The sequence below is a fragment of the Pteropus vampyrus genome, unplaced genomic scaffold, assembly GCF_000151845.1.
Source record: "Pteropus vampyrus isolate Shadow unplaced genomic scaffold, Pvam_2.0 Scaffold21, whole genome shotgun sequence".
Taxonomy (NCBI): Eukaryota; Metazoa; Chordata; class Mammalia; order Chiroptera; family Pteropodidae; genus Pteropus; species Pteropus vampyrus.
In genome coordinates this window covers 2588469-2594337 of record NW_011888802.1, presented here as the reverse complement: position 1 = coordinate 2594337, position 5869 = coordinate 2588469, and positions in this window count along the sequence as shown.

Here is a 5869-nt window from a genome sequence, read left to right as displayed (position 1 = left end):
TGGATTTAGAGTGGTTTCCTCCCAGTAAATTTTTTTTCTTGTTTGGGCCACTTCAGGGTTATTACTGCCCATAAAATAATGTTAATTTTTATAGCTTGTGTTTTCCTGGGCCATTCAAAAAATTTTAAATTCAATGTCTTTTGAAGGTGGACCCATGCTTATAAATTGCCTAGGTAGAATCTTACACTTCTAGAGTTCGAGCCAAACCAGAGAAACTTCCTATTTTTTTTTTCCCTGTCAATGAGAGATTTATTTCTGGTGCACTCAGTTCCAGAGTTATAGCTCTTTATGTCCTGGTTATGTATATAATAGGGATAGGAGGGGTGTATAAGCCTTAATTCTCTGCATGGAGATCTCCCCAAGGTCTTGTTTCTCATCCTGTTGACCCAATAAAATAAAAGCTTTTTGGTTCTGAAGACAGGTAAGATTCCCTCAGGACACTGAAGTAGTCATTGCCCTTTTGACATTCTGGTTTTCAGCTTCTCTTCAGTGTAGTTTCCTGAGGATATTTTCATAAGTTCAGCTACATATTTTAGTCAGGCTTTCTAGTTGTTTCTTTTTGAAGGAGATTTTTTGGATATCTACTTCATTAATTATAGTTCTGGAAATAGAAGTCCAGATATTTTGTGAGTGGCAATGCTTAATGACCTTGAGGTTATGGGATGACAGGCTCTTTCATTTTCAGCTAGAGGAATCATTTAATATTTTTTTCCTGGAAAGCCATTTCCATTAATAATCTTAAAACGTTTCATGAATTTTGCCAAAAATAACTTTTCAGAAATTAAATCCCGAGCAACTAATTATATGATAATATATATTTAGAATAATAATTTTACAGTTTTAATAAAGGACTGATCACATGCTACCAATATTTTAAGTGAAAAAATACATACTTTTTATTCATTGAGTATAATAATTATATTTTCTTGTTATTTCGTGTTAGCTTTCTGGAATGACCACTGTAGCCACTGGTGTAGGAGCTCTAGATTTCCTAAGTTTCAGGAGATAATCATGGAATACCTGCTTACAAAGATTGTGTGTGTGTGCATGTGTTCTCCCCGTTACTAAAAAGAAGCTTTGAGACATTTTGTATTCTGAAAATCAAAGAGAAAAACTGTTTGAATTTATACCAGGAGGTAAAAGGGAGAATATAAAAAGGATATTGTAATAATTTGTGTACTGTCAAAGAGAAATTGCACTGGAGGGAGTTAAATAGGCCAGGAAGGTTTTATTTAAAACTATTTCAACAAGAAGAGGTAAAGTGAACTCAACGCTACTGAAACAAAGGGCAAGGAAGTTTTAAAGCACTAGGCTGGGCTAGTAGAAAGGTAATGACATAGGGGGATGTTGGTAAATGTGATTAAGCTATTTGGATTTGCTAATTGTAACTTATTGAAGTTAGGCTCCCATCCTTCTAGAGAAACAGAGAGAGACGCTTTCTTTCTTTCTTTTTTTTTACTTTAAAAAATAATTATTTATTTATTTTTTAGTTTTTTTTTTATGGTGACATTGCTTAATGAAATCTAAAAAGTTTCAGCTGTACACTTTAAATACATACATATATTTATTTATTTATTTATTTATTTATACTGTGTGTTCACCTCCCAGTATAAATAAATAAATAAATAAATAAATAAATAAATAAATAAATAGATTTCTTTCTGTCACCAGACATTTGAACCCCTTTACCCTGTCTACCTACCCACTTCCCTCACCCACTGGTAATCACCAGTCTATTGTCCATGTCCATGAGTCTCTGTTTATCCTGTTCATTTGTTTACCCTGTTCATTTGTTGCTTTTATATCTCACATATGAGTGATAGCAAGTGATTTTCAACTTTTTCTGTCTGGCTTATTTCACCTAGCTTGATTATCTCGAGGTCCATCCATGTTGTCGCAAATGGCAGTATTTCATCTCTTCTTATGGCTGAGTAATATTTCATTGCATGTATGTACCACAGCTTCTTTATCCAACCATTTATCATAGGAGACTTTGGTTACTACCTTTCTTGATGATTATATTTCAATGGGGCGACTCCCATATGCTTGAGAAAGACAGCTCCGGTTTGAAAAACTGGCAAGAAGATGAGAGAAAACTTACATTTTAAAAGGACGATGAAAGAATTTACAATTGTAAGTTTTCTAAAGTAAATGATGTAAGAAAATACAGTTCAGGGACCTGAAGTCAGAAAGAAATTTATTTAAAATTTAATTAAGCTAAGGAGAAAGTTAAGGCCTATTTGTCATTTCAAAACTTGTTGGTGCCTTGTTGAATTCTGTGCATGGTACTGGAAGTGATGAGTAATAGGATTATCCATGCAATCTGAGCAGAATTCCCATCACCACACTGAGACTCTAGTATGGCTCCTCAATTTCTTTTGAAGACCAAGACTCCTGATAGTTGTCATTCTAATCAGGAAAGCACATCCTGGTGAGTGCCAATTAACTCTGTGGGATCACTCCTTAACAGCAGTATTAGGGAGCAGCACCAAGAAATAGCTAAGTTATGTTATTTGTTCATATTCACTACTTAACACATTTAAGTACCCAACGATTTTGAATTATTTAAGGATCAATACAGAATTCCAAGAGAGAAATACTTGATTCCTTATTAGTCAAGTAGTAATAAAATGTATTTACTTTGAGAGGAAATGGAAATGAGATATGATAGTATTTGCACCTGATTTCAGTGCCTATGTTTTTTCTGGTTTTCATATTCATTTTGCCAAATTATTCTGAAAAATTATCAGTGTTTAAGTTGTTTATGTGTTCGGAAGCTTTAGACTGCCTTAATTTGATATATCTTAATAGTAAGAGGGAAATAGTTATAATTTTTTATATTACATGTCAAATTTATTGTCTCCTTTAAAGAAAAAACTTACTTTCATTAATAATTCACAATAGATGGTAAAGAAAGCCTTTTAGATCTATAGATTAAGAGAGTGAGACTGTTGTGACATCATGAGAAAAATATTGTTCTGTAATGGACTTAAAAATCAATGGTGCTTTCTCAAAAAGGTAATTTTTCTATTATGTTAGGAGTCACTCTAGGATGGAAGTTTTCATAGAATTTTGAAAGTATATGATTCATTGTTATGAAGAACACTAACAATGATGAAAATATAGTTTCAAAAGAAAGAATATAAAATTGAAAACAAATAAAATATAAAATTTGCAAATAAGTTATACATAATTTTTTATGGTTCTACTTGAACCAGGCTTGAAGATAACCAGCAACATCAATTAAATTTAAGTTTTAAATTATTATCAAAATGTTTTTGGAATCATATAGACTGGATACATATTTGAAAAATTCATTCAAGCACACAAAAATACTAAAATCACAACTGGCAGAAACATTTCCAGCTTTACTAGTTGCAAACTCTGGAAAAATCACACACTTCCTCAAAAGATTAAATTGAAATATCTACATAAATAATTATGAGAAGGATATTAGAAAGAATATAAACTTTTATTATAATTAATTTGATTGATATGATAAATATTATGAATTATTAAAATGTATGCCATGAAGCACACTAGCACTGAAAGAGGTGATTTGTTTTTTCTCCTCATGGCTGCGGGGACAACCTGCTCCTCTGCTTCGCTTCCTTCCTCACTCAACACTCTTCAGTTTATCTTGCTCAATCTTTTAAAATTCATGTCTCTGAGTATTTGAGTGACTCAGGATACTGTTATTAGGATTTCTATGTGATCTCTTGCAGTCTCATGTTCTAAACACTCTCAAAGTGCTAATGACTATCTCATTTAAATCTTTAGCCCTTGGTTCTCACTAAATGTTCTGTTCATCCCATGCTCATATAACATCAATATAATAGAAACGAGGTCAAAGTCAAACTCTTGATTATCCTTCACAAGCCCCTTCTCTATTATTGCTAATCTCAATAAGTACTATAACCCACAATTCATTCTGTTGCTCCAAAATGCTTGGAGTAATACTTAGCTGAGCCCTTTCATTCTCTTTCTCTCTCTCCTCTTTCTCTCTCTTTCTCTCTCTCTCTCTCTCCCTCTCTCTCTGTCTCTCTTACACACATACACACATATCCACTTTATCATTTGTTGACTACCTGAAATATAATCCCTGATGCTCCTACAGGTTTTGTCTCTAGACACCCATCTCTTGTCATTTTCTACCCTGTTTTTTTCACTCATTCTCTTTCAATCCAACCAATATCTTTATTTTTCTAATAATTTGCCCCCCAAAAAACAGTTTAGATACTTTCTGCTTGCTGTTCCTAAGGCTGATTTAATTCTCTCAGATATATTATGAAACAGCTTTTTATATTATTCAAGTCTCTGATCCACAGTCAATTCCATGTAGATGACTTCTCTGCCTGTCTTATTCAAAATAACCCTCCCATCATAATTTTTATTTTATTGTTACCTTAGTGTTACCAGTGTAAGTGTTGTGAAGCACTGATAACTTTGACATTTTGTTGTATTCATTTTTTGTCTGTCTGTTTTCTTTTTCTCCTATTAGAATGTAAGCTCTGAGAGCAAAAATTGTGTTTTGTTTACTGCAATGTATTCACTTGCCAGACAGTATCTGATGCACTTGTGTTCCATTAATGTTTGTTGAATGAATAATTTAATGCATAGTAGCAAAAACAGTGGTATGATATGAAAAAGGAATTCATTTATGAATATATAAAACTAAATATATCTACTGTAATTGGATATAGATAAAGATATATCCTAATACAAATTTGTTTTTCATTCTTAATGAATAAATTACAATTTTTTTCTTATGGTCTGTATTTAACTATACCGATAGCCAATTAATTATTCATTGTTCTCTCACTTTTCTCTTTTGCTTGCTGATTTGTAGAATTTTTTTTTTATACATGTAGGAAATAGTTTTTCACTAGTCACATGTATTGTGATTATATTTATCAGTTTATCTTTTGCATTTTTATTTTATCGATGAATGTTCTTCTATTTGTAGAAATGTAATATAGTCAAATTCATCAAATTTTTAATGTAGTGGCTTATGATTTATAAGACTAGTTTCCAAAGGCTCCCCCAACCCAAAGATTACTATTATTTTTTTAATCTCCATATTTTTTCTAGTGCTTTTGGTTATGGTAAAGCTTCAATCTGTTAGGATTTATTTTTAATATAAGAAATGAAATGGGGCTCCCTATTTTTCTAGTTATCTAGCCACTTTTTCCTATACAGTTTTCCCTTAACTTTTTATCTTTACTTATTTTTTATTTTAGATTCTGTACCGTGGAACCACTTCTATTAATATCTGTCAATTGTACTATAAAAATGGTAACAATAAGTACAATTTGAGTTAAAAAAAGAATTTGAAGTGGGTTATCAGAATTCATTTTAGGATGCAAAGAAGAAAGGGAAAAACTGTAAAATAGTACACATAACCAGCCAAACAAAAATCCAATGGCAAACACTATAAAAAACTGTAAGATATTGCAATTAAAAAAATTAACCCCATAAAGTTAATCTAACATTTAATATTTACAATTAGAATGAGATAAAACATATTGTAATACCAGTACCAGCAGAATTTATTGCTTTGTGTCATCTGGTTCAATTCTCCAAGTATAGGGTGAAAATACTTGCATATTATGATTCAGAAAAATTTATTTTTGGTTCTATATGAGTTCCAAATATACAACCACGATGTTTGAATAATTGATTTACTTATTTCCTAAATATTTTCCATTTAAATTAAGCATTTTTTAAATGCTTTCCTCTCTCCATAGGCATTCACCGAGGACTATTTAGTAGGTTTGAATTTCATGTCAGTTATAACAATATGAGAATTTCTACTGGAGGATGTGAGAGAATCCACTTAGCTCTGCTACCTGGATTGCAAATAAGATCA